Raw genomic sequence first — 18,848 nt, 5'->3', positions numbered from 1 at the left:
CCTGCTCAATTTCTCTTTTTATGTCAATCTACATGGAGGCTGGAGATACAGTAGCCTTTCCTTTGGAGAACTGGCTGCACTGCACTAGAAGGATATATATGCTGACTAGACCACATATACTGTGCAAGTGGACTTTTGCACTATTGGAGTTCTGTTTGTGTGTTTGTATATATATATATATATATATATATATATATATATATATATCTTTAGAGAGAGAGAGAGAGAGAGAGAGAGAACACATATTTCAGAATTTAGCTACAGAAGTGATATCAACAGCTTTCAATTTACTGACTTAAACTAGCAGGGGAGGAGAGGTGCCCCCTCCGGAGCAGGAGCCCTGTGGAAGATGAGTCCATTGCCTACCACAGTCCTGCCCCTACATCCTTCCATCTTTAGTGTACAATATGTTCACAGCTAATAAGCAACAGTACACTTGTAGAATTGCAGCAAACAATTTGTTTTCACACAATTAACTGAGAAATGATAATAGAACAGAGAAGCAATGTTTAATAATAGTATAGGATTATAGTGGAGAGCATACCTCTGCCGTCATGTAATAGTAACAGAATGATGACTAAATCCAATAGTAGATATATTAAGACACATAACAAAAGTATTGCCCTGCCAGGTTGACTCTGTATTTCTGTATTGCCTGACTGGATTTATTTTTAATATATTCAATATTTGCTAAGGTGGTGTGCTGAGGGCACTCTCCCTTAGTTGTCAGAGCTTATAGAGAGATCCAGACAAGGGAGAGGGGGAAAGTGGGAGGGAGTGGAAATGTGAAAGAGGACTGCCTTGTTCAGCAGCTGAATCTGAGAGGATCTGACAGTGTAGCTGGCCAGTGCGCTTTACACTGTGGGGAGAAATCAATGGAGATGTTTGATTAGTTTGTATTAGCAGCAGCAAGGATACTACGAACATTTGGGTCTTGCTTACTTCAATGGACTTTCGAGAATATTGTTAGAACATTACTTTTGGACTCATTGGAAACAATCAGAAATTTGTAGGAGAGTGTGAACAAGTGGAGAGGATTATTCTACTTCGCGACATTTAAAGGTAAGACATTTGACCCTGTACCTATAGACTGGGGCAGGTAATATCTGCTTATAATTCATTCATTAGTAAATATGAACAATTTCCGAGATCTGATTTTACTATAACAAACTTGGGACAGTAAACTTCTAACTATTTTATCTGTCAAATGTTTGTAGGGATTAGGTAGTACTGACACAGTGACATACTTGTATCTGGGGGTTTCAAAACTATTGTGGGAACATTGCCAGTGACCAATTATTACCTAATCTTACTTCATCCTTCTTTATTCATCCAGTAATCAGACTCTTGTGATCTACTACATCTGTTTGCATTGTACTTGTAACTAAAGGGGCTGGTATAGCAGTTATAGACATGTTCTCTGGTGTTGCACCTTATCTGGAATAGTGACCATATAGTGTAAAGAGATACAATAATGAGATACAATACAGGACAACCGATAAAACAAGAGTTATCTGCACAAACTCATTTTTTGCTCTATTTTTGCACTTTACCACTGGATGCGCTGTCATGCTTGGTACTACAGACCACAAGGAGACACAATGCTTGACATTTGGTAGTCTTAATACAGATTTGGATCTCACTTTACATATCGCCTTCAGAATGCTAAAGAAAAGATCTTATGGCTTTTGTCTGTTGACAATATTGGCCACACCTAGACAACTTTGACCAGGTATATAGTTACTGATATAAACTGTTTTAGTACGTATGAAAGGTGGACACCTGCTGAACTTAAAGTGCTGAGTCTTTAAAACAGAGCATTTGTAGTGTATTTCTAGATTTATTGTTATATTGCTATATTGGTCACCCATTGTCTGCACTGATCGTCTAATTATACAAAAACAATGACATTAAATTAAAAAATAATTTATATACATCAAATATCATTGTACATTTAATATGTGTGTGTGTTGCCAAGTTCATCATTTTGACTTTCAGCATGAACACACTGAAGAAATTTTGACATGGTGTATTTAAGTTAACCCTAACCCTAACACCAACCTTTAGCCCTAAGCCCTAAACCTAAGCCTAATCCTACCCTTAATGCTAACGTTACATTTTTTACAATGTCAACCTTTTATGTGACACTCTGTACATGTCAACATTTTCAAGGTTATGTTGATAGTTCAGACCTGTTGACTTCATAACTTGAGAATGAATTGTGATTACAGTACAGTACATACCATTTACGCTTCTAACTGTGAGTGCAGACACTGCAAATGTGTGTGATAATGTGAGTACTATCTATCTATCTATCTATCTATCTATCTATCTATCTATCTATCTATCTATCTATCCATCAGTGTGTACAGTACATGTTTGTTTCCACTCACTACACGGATACATAAACATATATGATGAGAAACAGTTCACACTGGTGATAAGTGGCCAGTAGCCGGAGGATAATTACTGGAAATGGGAAGCAGGCTGCCGCATATGATTGGGTTACCATAAAACAGTAACAGATATTTAGACACTCTCCATACTGTATGTGGTATAGTAATGTACTGTATGTGTTGCTATTGCAGTATTTCATACACCTCAGCTGAAAATGCAGGTCTAGGAAATACTGAATATATCACAGCTGCTCATCATTCCACTACCAGATTAGATTTATGAAAGATCTTGAAAATGTGAGAAGTGTCGAGCTAGTATGGACACGAACCAAGTGCCTTAAGCAAACAGTTTGAAGTAAAAAGTTGGAACATCAAGAATGGACTCTAGCTGAGAGCTCTGTCAGCCGCACAAAGAAGGAAAAATTATAGCTCAAGAACAGACATAAATTTGCAACTCTGTTGTATCATGAAAGACAGTTTCTCATCTAAACTACCAATTGTTTGGAAATGTTAAATACTATAAGAGGTACAGCCTGCTGCCTTTCTATCTGGTTATGGTTGTTATTATGTTTGCTTTACAATAATGATATATTCTAAGTTATTTTTTATGCAATTTGAAGGGGGAACAGTGAGATTCTGATGCTGGGAAAAACTATACAATCTATCATCCAATATATCATTCTGACGCAGATCTGAATGATAAATCATGCACATCATATGGCGTGCACCCCAAATCCGTAGTTCCTGGACATCGTTCATTGAATTATCCCATTGGATATATTGGATGTCCAATGGGACAATTCCACAACCAAAGCAGTGTAGTTATATGCACTATGGGCCTTATTCTAGTTCACTCTTTCTGACAAAATCCTTCTTAGATGGACAAAACCATGTGCATTGCAGGGGGTCAGATGTAAAATGTGCAGAGAGAATTAGATTTGGGTGAGTTATTTTGTTTCTGTGCAGGGTAAATACAGGCTGCTTTATTTTGACACTGCAATATAGATCTCACTTTGAAGTAAAATCCCACCCAAATCTAATTCTCTCTGCACAAGTAACATCTGCCCACCTGCAGTGCACATGGTTTTGTCCATCTAAGAAGGATTTTGTCAGAAAGAGTGAACTAGAATAAGGCTCTATGTAACAATACATTGCACCATCATACAGTGGATCATATACTGTGTACAGCAGTGTGATGTATCATTACAGGGTCAAGCCGTGAGAGAATGTGCACCTAGCTTAGGTTTTAGTTTTAACCAATCAGACATCATAAAGAAATGTATTTGAATCTCCTGATATTGTTTCTATTTGGTTTGCTTATCAAAATGGGGGATAGTGAAAGGATGTTGTAAAATTCTGTTTTGTGCCTTTTATGTACAAAATTTAAAAATAAGCTATCAAAACAATTTGGACCGTTGGTTAAGAAAAGCCAAGCAAATAGGTGCAAAAGAGAAAATACAGTACCAGTAAAATAAATCAGAATTCACGCTCTGCAGTAACACCCACAGCTCCACGTTGTGGCATTCGCCGGCTAACGCATTCTGAACAATCACATATGCACTAACATATGCGATTATTGACATAAAGGACAGCTTTGCGATAACAGAGCTGTCCAGCTCTGGTGCTGGACTTCCAGGCCGGAGACAGAGGAGTCCCTCTGCGCATGCACAGTGACGGAGTCGACCGTGGGGCATGCTGGAAAACTCAAACTCTGTGGCAGAAAGAATCCCATAGACATTTATAAAGTAACGCCAGCTTTTTCTGGCGTTATTCTATATTGGGAAAACCCGGCTATAGGGTTTTAGTGCATAAGGAAATGCGGTAAAAACCCTGTTAACATTTTCTCTTTAAGGTTACACTGTGGTAGTCCTAAGGTAACTCGAGACCATTCACCAGAAGAGATTGATGATTTATAATATTTATTACCTCATAAATCACTAGTTTAACAACCTCCCAGTATTAATATGTCTGCATATATTTTTATTATAGATTGATTTTTTTTTTTAAGAACACATAAAACTTCATTAAATTTTCCAGGTTCAAATTCCGCAAGTAGCAACTGAAAATGCTCATAACTCTAATCTGCTTCTAGGTAAAGAGCTGATTAGGCAGCAATGGGTAACGTATTGCATGGCACCAGGGCTGCCCGGCTCTGGGTCCCAACCTCCTTCTACGGTGCTACCTCCTGATCAGTGCAATGCAGCTGAACGAATAACTGCTCCCAGAGTGCAGGAAATTTTGCCTCCAGACACCAGGGGCCAATTAAAATGTGGCACAGCTGGTGAGCCAATCAGAGCTTGTGCTCTGATTGGCTGCCAGCATCCAGAGGGGAAGAAGCCTCCAGGACTCTGTAGGGCTTCGACCAGGCAAGATTAATTGCCTGGTCCCTTCCCTCTCTCTTAGGGTAAGATCTACTAAGCTTCAAAAGTGATCAAATGGAGAGTGGTAAACAGCTAGCCAATCAGCTCCTGCCTGCCATGCCACAGACTGTGTTTGAAAAATGTCAGCCAGGAGCTCATTGGCTGGTTGTTTATAACTCTCTATTTTATCTTTACTTTTGAAGCTTAGTACATCTGGCCTTCAGAGTGGCCGGGCCTGGGAGAGCTGTACCCACAGTAGCCCTCTAATGGTGGCCATGTATGGCACAAAGATTGGTGATGTGGTCCCAAATGGAAATTCTCTGTAGTGGTCCTGGTCAGTGCATTGTACTTTTGTCCATGTTGTCAAATGGTTCCTTTATTATGATAGACTATCCTTGGTGTGTGCTTTCTGTCATCCTCTTAAAAATATATATAGTAAATAAAGATGGTTTAGAATTATTATGTGTTTTTTCTCAAATGTTAGAACAGCAGAAAAGCTTTCTTATTTTCAAAATTGTATTATATTCTCAATGCATTGTTTTAATATTCCCCCCATTCATTATGTGATGATTTGCAATTACTGTATTGCTATTATCCTTTCTACTTCATTCTGGTGAAAAATATATTATATCAGTATATAATAATTTACTTGTTCATCTACCAGCTTTAAGGGGTATATTTACTAAGGAGCAGGTTTTTAGAAATTGCTCAGGTTAAGGAGTTGTCCTCTTTTCAGCAAACTTACTTACAATAAGCCTTGATAGATTTCCCACTAGGCATGTGAGGCACTATTTCCTGGGAGAAAGGGGGGTCGGGTGTCGGGTGGCATGACATGAGTTATGCAATAGGGGAAGACAATCATTAATGTGCATAAAGATGGCCCGCCCCCTAAAACTTGCTCCGATTTTTTTCCAAACAGAAACCTCCATTAACTAAAGCTGGGAGCCAGATCACACCATGAGCCTTCAGAGCAGGAATACTCAATACTCTATCCATTTTTGGGTCTATTTACTAAGCTTTGGCTAGAGATAAACAGGACAGAGATAAAGGGGGAAATTTACTAAAGGAAATTTGTAAAAAATAGGTGTATTTGTATCCAGAAATACACTTATCTTTGACATTTACTATTCCGAAAATACGGCAATTCGTAGTCGTATTGATAGCACATCAATACGACTACGAATTGCCGTATTTTCGGGATAGTAAATGTCAAAAATAAGTGTATTTCTGGATACAAATACACCTATTGTTTTACAAATTTCCTTTAGTAAATTTCCCCCAAAGTACCAACCAGTCCCAATAACTCTCATTTTTTTAAACACTGCCTGTTACATTGCATTTAGGAGCTGATTGGTTGGTAATTTATCTCTGTCCACTTTCTCTCTATCCAAGGCTTAGTAAATAGATCTCTTAGTCTCCGGTTCCGTGGAGCAGAAATGAAATACAATTGGATGCAGCATGGTGGGGTTTTACCATAGAAGTACGAGAGAGGTACCACATCTATTTGCATCATGGAAGTGTTTGGCTACATTAATGGGAGTTGTCTAAAAGTGACATACATGGATAATGGGTCCTTAGAAGCTTTTTATTTTTGATGAGTTTAATACATTGATGATGACTAATAACAGTTGTACTAATAATTCACTCATTAATCATTTCTATAGGTTTAATCCTACTTAATTTAATTCATGCATACATCATAGATGTGATTTAGGTAAGCAGGAACCGTACATTAATGTAACTTTGTGAGTCCTTCCTGAGCGCTGTGTATGCACATCAGGGTCAAAGTCAAGTTTCCAGTTTTGACTCTTTTTCTCTAAATTACTGCTTTTGTGTATTTTGGTGTAGTCCCCTCTGTGACCATATGCTACTGCTGGTAAAAGGCGGTGAACAACCATGTGCCTAACTATACAAGGACTGGGATAGCCATTTTATGCATCTATAGATGAGATCGGATAATTCGCCGGAGCTGGCCTGCATGGGCACACCAGAATTTTCCCTGATATGCCCAGATAATGGATGGTTACCACCCCCATATGCTACTGTATCTTTCGGCCAATGAACTATGCATGTAGAGTCGATTGATAATTATCCGGGCTGCAAATTCGCATCCCAGATATCATGCCTGAATAACCCCCTTAGATGCCACCATCGGTCACACCATTCAATTTGCACTAGCCATATGTTGGGTTCAGGTCTCCAGTGTGCCCCAGTCTGTTCTTGTCCCCCACTATAAAAGCCAGAGCACCAATGATGGTGGATTTGGCATAAACTACAACTACTTATAGTACTCCAATTAATTGTGTACAAATAGACTAAAGGGCTCTCTGGTAGTATTTTCTATGAAAGTATACAGGAAAAGAGCCAGTATTATGATTAATAGGGATTATGTAGGGATTATGCTTTTCAGGATCAGAACCACCAAGTCATACATTCGGAATTAAAACAGCCCGAGGCCTCTTCCTCTCCCTGCCTGATGCTTGGTTAAGCTTCGCTTTGTTTGCATTCTTCCTAACTAATAGCAAACACAATGATATGAAAATGACAGCCACTAAGGGATCAAAGACACCAATTTACTTCCTGTGGAATTTTTGTCATGTGTTGCTAAATGTTTCAATACATCATCCGTATAGCATAGGAGGTAGAAGTAGAACATGGCATATTGATACAGCAACATCATCAACTAACCTTTTCTGAGCCACTTCATGACCAGGCTAATACGTTTGGTTTGCATATATTTTGAAGGAAATTACCTGTTTTGTTCTTTTTACAAAAGTATAGACTATATTAAATTGGGGTATTTAAACTGGGGAGAAGCAGTGGGTGACAGTCAATAGACAGGAGATGATGGGGAAAGGCAAAAGGTAACAAGGTGAAGCACTGGGAAACAGGGAGAGGGTGATAAGGAGAGGCAGTAGATGATGAGCAGAGGAGGACAGGGGGAGGCAGTAGGTGACTGGGAAAAGGTTATGGGGAGAGGGTGACAGGGAGAGGCAGTAGGTGACAAGGAGAGGGTGACAGGAAAGTAGGGCACAGGAGAGAGGAAAAAAGGAAGAGTGCTGGCATAGGCAAGAAAAGGACTGTAAAGCTGACAGGAGAATGATTAAAAAAATAGAGAGACATGAAGAAACTTATGTTGGAGTAGAAAGGCACTGGAAGCCATGGCGGCAATTGTTGTAATATCACATGAACCATATTGATGTCGTGGAGACTGCAGAACCACATGTAGGAAGAAGGACTGCACCTGAAGAGTAGAGTATAATGCAGATTGACAGCAGGAATGAAATGCATTGTGCAACAATACGCTGTCCGGCCAATCACACTACACACTCTCATTACAGTCTACCTCTCTTGTCGCTGTCAGGTATGCTATGCGGTGGGCAGTCACAGTGCTAAACACTGTACCGGACTAGGGTAGGAAAATTTCCCCTTGCTTCTGCTTCTCCTGCTTAGCTTTCTCTGAGGTGAGGGAAGACCTGGCTGAGGGAATCAGGAATATATCAAATCTCTAGACAGGACTTAGAATAAGTGCTATTATGTTTGTGCTGCTGAAAATGAGAAAGATCTCTGTGTCAGACAGAGTATGTGTTTAATTGATGTATCCAACCTTCCCACAACCACTTGAAAGCCATAAGGCTTAATGGCTTTTAAATGTTCTTGCTAGAAAACCTTTAAATATATTCTGACACAGGGATCTTTCTAATTTGCACCAGCAGAAACATAAAACACTTTTGTGACTTTCTCAGTATCTTTCGGCACCAGAGAGTAGATTCCCCCACAATGTTAAAAAGATGGAGTGTAGACTATATTACCATGCTCACAGAACTGACAATGGCAGAGGGTCAAAGTAGGTGTACATGTGCAAATGATCGTCACTGTATCCATGTACCCCCAGCACCGCGGCATAGCAGTGTACCCCCAAAGCCACTGCAGAGCACTGTACACCTGCTACAGCACCAGCCCAGGGACCACAATCCTATAAAGATGGCCATGGATCAGATAGTATAAATAGCAGGGCGGCTATGAGAAGGGTCCCAGTTACAGAAAGATCTGAGTGCCGGAAGTGATCACTGACATAGTAATTTACAAAATGGCAGTAAGTACATCGGAGAGATTCTGGTAACACTATGGAGGGGGACTAAAGACTGTAATGGAAGGAGGGGGTATAAAGCATGGCAACAGTGCAGATAGGGGTTGGATTCAGTTGGACATAAAGGGCCGTATCTAATGAACTCCGCCTTCGGCAGTAGTATTGGATGTCAGACAAACTGGGACTTTTTGTTAAAGGGGCAATCACTTACAAGTCAAAACCATGCTTTGTAAATGATTGCCCCTTTAAAACAAAATTCTGCCCAAAATATTTCCCTATAACAGAACCAATGATGCGGAGATGCCCCTGTTGTAATAGATACGTAATGGATATTCCCATAGTTTAAGGCAGTAAAATACTTACAGTAAATGGGCACTGATGTGAACAGGGACTCACGGTCTGTTGAAAAACCAGTGCAGGGTCTTTCCTTCATCTTATACATACATACATTTTATACATATATACATATATATGTGTCATTTTTCTCTCTCACAATATCTTTTATCTCTGTATGCGCCTATGTAGTGTTTTCTTCACATATGTTGCACCAGTAGGATATTTTTGAAAATAACGATGGTAATAGAGATCTGACATCAAACTGAATTCACCTTCTTCTGATGAACATAGTGTGTGGTGTGATCTCACCATGATCCAGTGTGCATCATATCTCCCAACTGTCCCGCTTATCGTAGGAACGTCCCATTTTTTGGGACGTTCCCGCGTCCCTCTGTGGGCCGGCAGTGTCCCATGGCGGGGTCAGTTGGGAATCCCCCCTGTCACACATGAATAGATGCTGTGTGCCGGAGGGGCTGGAGGCATAGCCAGCAGCTCACGGAGCTGCTGGACATGCCTCCACAGCGGAAAAATTGCAAGTGCATGCCACGCCCCTTTGCAGCTAGGCCACGCCCCCCAAATTTTTAGCGCACTGTGCCTCTTTGGGACAATCAGCAGTTGGGAGGCATGGTGCACTGAATTGTAGATACACCTGCTACCACAACAATGTAAGGCCTTGGTGAGATGTACCCATTTCCAGGGCTGGATTAAGGGCCTAATGGGCCTGGAGCTGAAAATATTCAAGAGCCTATTATGAGAAGTGGAGGAGGTGAGGGCAATGCCATATATGCATGGATAACACATACCCTATAAGACCCAGTATCTCCCTAAATACATAAAACTACCAAAAAAAATCCATAAATGTGTAAAATAAGAATGCAATTGTAATTCTGTACTTATGATTTATGGCCAACCATGTGGCCAGCTGGTGATCATCCATACTTGCCTAGCTGACCCCCTCCAGGTTCCTGGACTTCCCTGGTAATGTATGATTGCCATCATCTGAGGTGAAACACCCTTCTTATCAATTAATAATAATAATAATAATAATAATAATAATAATAGTGATATTTATATAGCGCTTTTCTCCAAATAGGACTCAAAGTGCTTCACCATTGTCTTTACAGCTCAAAATGCAAAACAAGCTTAACAGTGGATATCAGTAAAATGCTTGAGTAAATAGGTACGTCTTTAGTCTATCTTTAAAGGATTTTACAGTGGGGGGATCTCACACTGTGCGAGGAAGAGTGTTCCATAGAGTTGGAGCAAGAAAGTTGAAAGCTCGACCCCCAGATGAATTCAGGGAAATTCTGGGTACTGTTAGTAGTCCTTCTTCAGTGGATCGTAGTAGTCGAGTAGGACAGGAAGGAATCAGAAGCTGCTGCAGGGACCTTGGGCCCTGCTCATGTAGGGCCTTGAAAGTGAGTAAGCCAATCTTGAACACAATTCGCCATTTTACAGGTAGCCAGTGAAGGGCGTAGCCGTAGAGAATGGGAGTTATGTGGCTGGAGCGGGGCTGGTTAGTTAATAGTCTGGTGGCTGCATTTTGTACCAGCTGCAAGCGGTGCTCCCACAGCTGATGTCAATCCTACATTACCAGGGAAGTCCAGGAACAGAGCATTTTCTCCCTCATGGAGAGGGTCAGGTAGGCATGTATGTGATCATCATGTTGTCATGGTAATGGTCCTATTTTTATGTGGAGGCCTGGATCTGCAGCTCCATCCACCCCATAGTTAACATGGCCCTGCCCACCTCACCTGGGCACCTCTGGTCTGAACCAAACACATCTTTCAAACTTGGATAAACTCTTTCAGTAAAATGCTTCCAACGTTTCCCAAAATACATTTACATATAAATTAACAGAAATATTGCAGCTCAAGGCTGTAAAACATTTGTTATATTCACTACTTTGTACACTGAACTAAATTGTTGAGTACCTGTATGTTACTGAGTAAAATATGCACTGTGATTTTTTGTGCTAGAAAAGGCTATTGTAAGTATGTTACATAATATCATTGAGATCACCTCTTTGGTATATTTGTGTTAGAATTGCTAATTGCTTGTTAAGCCTGCTGGAATTGAAAAAAAAGCCCACTGACATGTGTTTTGAGTGCAGGACAAGTTTTCTTGGTTTGAATTACTTGTCAGCTTCGGTGAAGTAATCCTTTCCTATGATATTGTATGACAAGTGGCTGGCATTCTGTCAATGATGCCTTGAATAACAGCAGTATAGACACTCCCTTGAATATAATGTGTTTTTGTTGTTTTAACAGATTGTGCTAATTTTACATGATAGAAATATATGATACTGCATGTGGTAAAGATCACATCCCAGCTTTCACTCAATGTAGAATTTATGCTGCATGTTTGCGCAGAATAATAAATGTTTGGTGTATCAACATCATTTAAAATATTTTTTTGGCCATGAATATTCATGCCTGATGTGCTGATGGAACACGACTCTTACATTCATAGATCCATTCAGTCTACTATACAGTATGTACAAGCATGGGCAGATCAAAGCATGGCTCGGACAGATAACCAAGACTGTAATTCTTGTCTACCCTCTGGGTCGGTCCGATAGCCAGGACTGTAATTCCTGTCTATTGTCTTCAGCTCCCACTCTGGCCTTCTGAAGCATGTGCCACTTCCAGCGGAATCTTTATTGGAAGTTGCTATGGGCAACAGATCAGAGTTTATTTAGCACATTCTAGAAGATAATAGATAGTATCTAATTGGTTGCCCATAGCAAAATCCCATGTTAGTAAATTTCCCCCAGCAGGTCTATAACAACAAAGTTTTTATTCTGTGTGTTTGGTAGAAGGAAAACATCAAACCTTTATATTTTATATTTAGATGGATTGATATGTTAACCAACAGTACAGCCAGATGACATACAGTATCCATGTGGTCTGGATCCCGACAGTCATTTACCCGACGTCGGGATCCCTACTGTCAAAACGCAGACAGACGGGTACCCGACGGCCACCCGCTATTTTCCCTCATGGGGGTCCACGCAGCGAGCCCGCAAGGGGCTTTGTTGCGCTCGCCATGCTGTCTGAGTCCGGGCAGTCGGGATCCCGATGCCAGGCTAATGACAGTCAGGATCCAGACTGTCGGAACCCTATACCACACCCATCCATGTGAATATCATGCCTGGACAATCATAGTTTTCTAAACCTATGCAAATAAAGTAATGGTCTAATAGTGGCTTAACAATAACTTACTGTGAACTGTGGATTCATACAAAGCTATTTAGTGTAGGTTACTGGCAGAGGCAGAGAATCTGTTACCTTGAACTACATATGTAGAAACCCCACAATTATTAAGTTTTTGGTTGTAAAGCCCACTTAAATGCAGTCTTGATCAGAGTCATCTATCTTTAGACTGCCTGCTTAATGAAGCATGGGGCGGGGCCCATGGCATGACATGGGATGGGGCACACTGAAAGAAGACATGTTTGGGTGTGGCCACTGTGATTCCTAGAATTTTAGAGATAGAGATAAAGCTCCTACCTGTCATTTTTCAAACCCAGCCTGTAACATGACAGGTAGGAGCCCAACAAAATTAACCCTATAATGTGTGTGTGTGTGTGTACATGTGGTAGGGAATATAGATTGTAAGCTCCACTGGGGCAGGGACTGATGTGAATGTTCAACTATACTCTGTAAAGTGCTATGGAATATGTATGTGCTATATATGTTAATAAATAAATAATAATCATTAAATAAACTTATTTTATAATATAGTACACAATTTTATGCCTACCAGTAAATCTATAATGCCAGCGGTTACTACTAACGATGGGCCTGATTCAGAATTGATTGCTGATGTGTGCATATGCAATCTGTTCGATTATGGAATGACTACAAACGTACGGATTGTAGCGCTCATGCACAAGCCAAAAAAGCTACAAAAATAGCAAAAGGATCTAATGGCAATTCCCTCATAATCTGACTGACAGGAACTCAGCGTTTAGGGATGGTAACCTGACATTTTCTTGGAGTGTCCGAAAAAACGCAGGTGTGCCCAGGCGCTATAAGGGAGGGTACAGTGTGTGATGTCAGCGCCACCTTCAATCAGCCCATCTGTGTGGCAGAGTTGTGGCATGGTCAGACTTACGCTGGCCACACATCAGCCCAAATTTCATCCAACCATCCAACTAGTTGGTTGGATGGAATAAAAATATGATACTGGATGACAAAGAGCAATTTGCTCACAAACCCAGGAAAGTGGACATAAATATTCAGTGACATTAATTAATTCAATCAGATCAAACTACATTACTTTGTCTGAGCAACAGGTTTTGTCCATTTACACATTTTCGTTTAAAATTACTGATTATACAATTACATTTGCTCCCATCCAGTACAATATTTTTATCCTATCCAACCAACTAGTTGGATGGTTGGATGAAAGTTGGGCTGATGTGTGGCCAGCATAACTCGCAATTGCTCAGACTAGTAATTATTCAATGGTTGGTGAATGTGCGACGGGATAGCAGATATAGCAATATTCTTGCAGATTGGCACATGGTGGGTATTCTTTCTGTTGGGTGGTGGGTAACTACTCGCACTCATCTGCATCTTTGCAGATGAGTTATCACATCTGAATCAGGCACGATTTACGGACTTTACAACATCCTGTTGTAAATTCCTTTAAATATAAAATACATAATAATATCTTTTAGTTTATTATCATATACTAACAGAAACATTTAATCAAGTTAATAACGTGATGATGTTTCATTTAAATGTGTATACTATAGGATTAAATTTGCTTGATTGCAAAAACAGGTGTGCCAAGGTTGTGGCATCATATTCAAAATGACTGGAGGCTGTTATTGGTGCCAAAGTGCATCAACAAATTATTGAGCAAAGCCTGTAAATACTTATGTACAGTTTTTTATTTTTAATAAAATTGCAAAGAATTTTGAGGGAAAATTAATTTATTTCATTGTGAAACAAGGCTGTAACATATTGGCCTGATTCTGGTTCACTCGCAAAAGCAAATCTGCTCTCTAATGGACAAAACCATGCACACTGCAGGTGGGGCAAAAGTAACATGTGCAGAGAGAGTTAGATTTGGGTGGGGTTTGTACTTCAAACTGATATCTATATTGCAGTGTAAAATTAAAGCAGCCAGTATTTACCCTGCACAGAAACAAAATAACTCACCCAAATCTAACTCTCTCTGCACATGTTACATCTGACCCACCTGCAATGCACATCGATTTGAACAATAGAGAGAGAATTTGCTTTTGCAAGTGAACCAGATTATTCATTGTTTGATCAATATCACTTTAAGAAAATAAGGTTAAAGTATATATTAATAAGTGATGTATGATTATGGGAAATGTGAGACTGACGATGAGAAAAAACGAAGGGAATTCTAAACATAAAATAATTGTTCATTTTGCAGCTTGCATAACTAAGCAAACATGGCCTTATTGCCCCCAAAGTAACACTGTGTTGCCAGTGGCGTAACTAGAAATTTTGCTCCCCTGCCAAATTTTTTTTGGGCGCCAACAGTCGCAATGTTGGCAACGTCCAGTAAAATTTCTTAAAAAGGGGACCAGACACCACTGCTTGCTTACACCCACCCACCAACCCTCCCGAAATGAACCGTACCTGCACTGCTTTAATCTGGCAGTGGGGCCTGGTAAGAGCGCCATCCTGAAATGTAGCGACGGAAGTCAGCAGCAGGCACTGCACCACTCATACAGGTTTTTCCCTGTATACTGGGATGCTGGGTGCAGACTCTTCTTAATGGGTCAGTGCACAGCGTGCTCTCTCCAGCGGCTGGCGTCCGCTCTCTACAGCACACAGTGTGGAAGGGGGAGCGGTGGCCATGTTGGAAGGACTGTGGGCAGGCTCCTGCAGCTCACACAAGACTCCTGGCTCTGGCTCCTTATGAGCGACATGACAATTACAAAAACTTACATCAACATTTTGACTGTCGACCTTCCCATTGTTGACCTATTTCAGCTGTCGACCTTCAGTAGTCGACCTTTATCGAGTCGACCACATGACCGTATCCCAGTAGCTGATTGACTGGTACTTTCTCCAAGTAAATAGACCACTTATAACCCGTTCTCACTGCTAGGCAAATTCCCAGGTCTAGCATGTCGACCCTGGAATATACCCTTTGACACAGGTTTTTTTCAGTGTGAACGGTATAACCCGTTGGAGATCCGCGTATTCAGACACGGGTTGACCCGTTCACACTGCAAAAAAAACCATGTTACAAGGCAAATTACCGGGTAGATCTGCTTCACCCCCGAATTTGCCTTAGCAGTGAGAACGGGGTCTGGAGCTGCAGTTAATGCCGGGTAAAAGCCATGTTATTTACACTGGCAGTGTGAACACGGCATTAGTCAATAGTATTTAGTGACTGACTTTGGAGTTGGCCCCTTCATCTTGTGGGTCATTTGCTAGTCTAGCCACCCTGTAGTTACGCCACTGTCTTCATATCTTGACAATCTATATAACTATAACATTATTAGGGTATATATATATATATATATATATATATATATATATATATATATATATATATATCACATTTGAAGTATGGCACTGTGGGCACTTGTTCAGAAGTAAAAGGCAGACACAGCATGGTTCTGATCGCTGTGTCTGCCTTTTACTTCTGAACAAGTGTCCAGAGTGCCATACTTCAAACGTGTTGTATTTTTCCTTTATTGGATGTGGGGGCACCGGACCAAGCTGCATTCATCTTAACACAGTGCCGGGTCATAACCTCTCTATATAGATATATCTATAAATATATACAGCAACAAGTCTGTTTTTTTAGGCCAGAGAGGGCACTCACCACCACAGCAGATAAAATAGAGGATGTAGGCAGGCATCCTCTAAATAAAAAGCAATTTTATCTGCTGTGGTGGTGAGTGCCCTCTCTGGCCTAAAAAAACGGACTTGTTGCTATTTTTTGGAAATACCCCTTTCCTTAGGGGAGCACCCCGTATATGTTACTTTTCCTGGATGAGTGTGCGGATCCTTGGACAATATAAATATATATAGATATATCTATATCTATATATATCTATATACCTGTATATATATAAAAACACACTCACACACATACACATACACACTCACACACATACACAATACTTGCCATAATAAACTCACCTTAATATACAAATATCAAATAAATAATGGGGTTTAAGTTCATGAATTGATCAATGCATTTAAACTTGCAGCCCATTGCCAAGGGACCCCATTTCACTACAAGGTCTACACTAAGGGCAGTATTCAATGACACTGATTCGCCATGTTCTACGGCGAATGTGTGCTATTTTCGTGCTGTAAGGCGAATCTTTTTACTGAAAAAGTGATTCCCCCTATTCAACATGCAATATTCGCAGACGGCGAACAGTGAATGACAGTCAATTCTCCGTCTAATAGTCGCTGCAATTCGCTGTGTTTTTTCAATGGGTTTTTCACTGTAATTCGCCGTGATTCACCTTGAGCGTATTCAGTGAACAGATGATGAATTCATTTCAAGGTTATGTTCGCTGTGCTTCACCGTGTAGCAATCACCATCCTTTTATGGTGAACTGGAATGTGAACTTTTAAAATAAAGGTTTTTGTTTTTTTTTGGTGTCAAAAATTCAGGAATTTTATTATGTGACGGGGCATGCTCTTTTTAATCATGTGTTTACAGCACATGAATATATATTTAATTTTAATTTATTTTTTTACACATAAGCCAGCAGGGGGCGGGGAGCCGGTCATTACATATTCATATTTTCACTTCACACTGCTCCCGCTCATTACATATGCAAGAGCGGGAGCAGTGCAGCGGCTCCCTACCCCCGTCCCCTACCAGCTCTCCGGGGGCAGCTACTTCTGCCCGGGTCCCCGGGAGCCCTCCTTCCCCCCACACATTCTGGCGCAGGCAGGGAGACTTCCATCTCCCTGCCTGCCGCTGTCCTCTGGCTCCCTGCGGTGTTCGACGCAGGGGTTAAAATTCGCCATCAGGGGCAGCGAGCCCCTGCGGCATTGAATAGGGCGAAAGGGAGGGCTGGCAGCGAATGCTCCAGCCCTCCGGAACACGGCGACTGTGCAGCGAATCCTAAACAGGATTCGCTGCACATCGCGATTATTGACAATAAATGCTGCCCTAATTAGGGGGACATTTTATAAGATGAGAGAATCAGAAAGTGAGAGATTTGGTAAGAAATCTCCAGTTTTTCAAAGCGGCAATCATTTACACTTCAGAATCAAACTGGTTTTCCAATGTAAATGGTTGCCGCTTTCAAAAAAACTGGAGACCAAATCTCTCACTTTCTGAATCTCTCATCCTATTAAATTTCCCCCATGTATAATAGAAACTGTTATTTTAAAATTCCATCAATTACCTTTATTACCTGAATGTTTCCATGGCTCTCTCTTCACTCTTGTAAACTAAAAACATTGTACCAGCTTAAATGCAGTAAGAACTGCAGATGACGATGTACAAAGACTCCTCTTATGGGGAACATTTCATTGTTACACCAGATCAGGTGTGTTGGTTCCATGCATACACAGTTCTTTTACATCTCTCAGCCAATTATCTGTCTCAGTTCCTGCAATGCTTACATAGGTAAGTAGGCCGGAAAACCATTATGTCATAAGTAGAATTTAATGTCTGCCAGCTTCCCCCGGTAGCATTGATGTGAATTGATGAAGCATGTTACATTTCAAAACAAAATGTCTACAAAGTACTGAAATCCTACAAAGCATGACTTGTAATGAAGGCTATACTATCATGCATGTTCTGCAACAATAGCTACAGTTGTTCTACAGCACAACATGCAGGAGACAAGAATTAGTAAACAGTTGGCGCACGCAGGTATAAGATCTGTTATCGACCATGTGTAAAGGTGGCCATACATCAGAAAGATATTGTACCCAATCATACAATCTCAACTGATTGTAAGATGGATTGTATGCAGATTGTGTGCACATCTTATGTACATAATCATACAATCAATCAGCAGATGGATTGTATGACTGATTGTAAGATGGATTGTATGCAGATTGTGTGCACATCTTGTGTACACAATCATGCAGTAGATGGATTGTATGATTGATTGTATGATCGATTGTGTGTAGATTGTGTGTCCAAAAACCACCAAGGACTGCCGGGGATTTCAAGGGAAATTGTACACAATCATAAGCGCAATCGATCTTAAGATCGATCTTTCTGATGTATGGCCAGCTTTAGATGTATGGCTTTCCGGTTACTTCCCCATAACTTGCCTAAAATATACTGATATACATTTAATAATTAATTACCTGTCTTTTCAAAGCTTCCACTTATAGTTTATTCCTTTCAGTACTAAATTACCTAGAAAAGCTTCTGTTAGCATCTGTAGGAACAGCCATTAATTACCTTTTACAATCTATGGGGGGGCAGGGTCACTGAAGTGTTTGAATAACAGATTTATTGATAAGATATAACATTCTTGTAGGATAAATGTTTTGTTACTAACTAAATTTCCAGACTTATAATTTTTCTGATTCTTATATAGCCTGTCCAGTGTCAGTGACTAATATTATATTATTAATATTATTATTATTATCGTTTATTTATCTGGCGCCCCAAAGGTTCCGCAGCACCTAACAATACACAAATGAGCAAAAACAGATAACAAATTACAAG

The 18,848-nt window shown here is 40.4% G+C and overlaps 1 protein-coding gene across 5 annotated transcripts in view; it reads left to right on the top strand.

The window, feature by feature from the left end:
• The first annotated feature begins 834 nt into the window (after positions 1-834).
• The window catches only part of VIT (vitrin), a 108,527-nt gene continuing 90,513 nt past the window's right edge, over positions 835-18,848 (top strand). For all 5 annotated transcript variants that reach the window (XM_083176153.1, XM_083176155.1, XM_083176156.1 and 2 more), the window contains exon 1: positions 835-1,062. The gene's annotated coding sequence lies outside the window, so the exon portion shown is untranslated. The remainder of the gene's footprint in view (positions 1,063-18,848) is intronic.

Source organism: Crinia signifera, chromosome 3 (assembly GCF_055691185.1).
Source record: "Crinia signifera chromosome 3, ASM5569118v1, whole genome shotgun sequence".
In the NCBI taxonomy this organism is placed as follows: Eukaryota; Metazoa; Chordata; class Amphibia; order Anura; family Myobatrachidae; genus Crinia; species Crinia signifera.
Note: the sequence above shows the minus strand (reverse complement) of the source record. Positions and strands in the feature narration are given on the sequence as shown.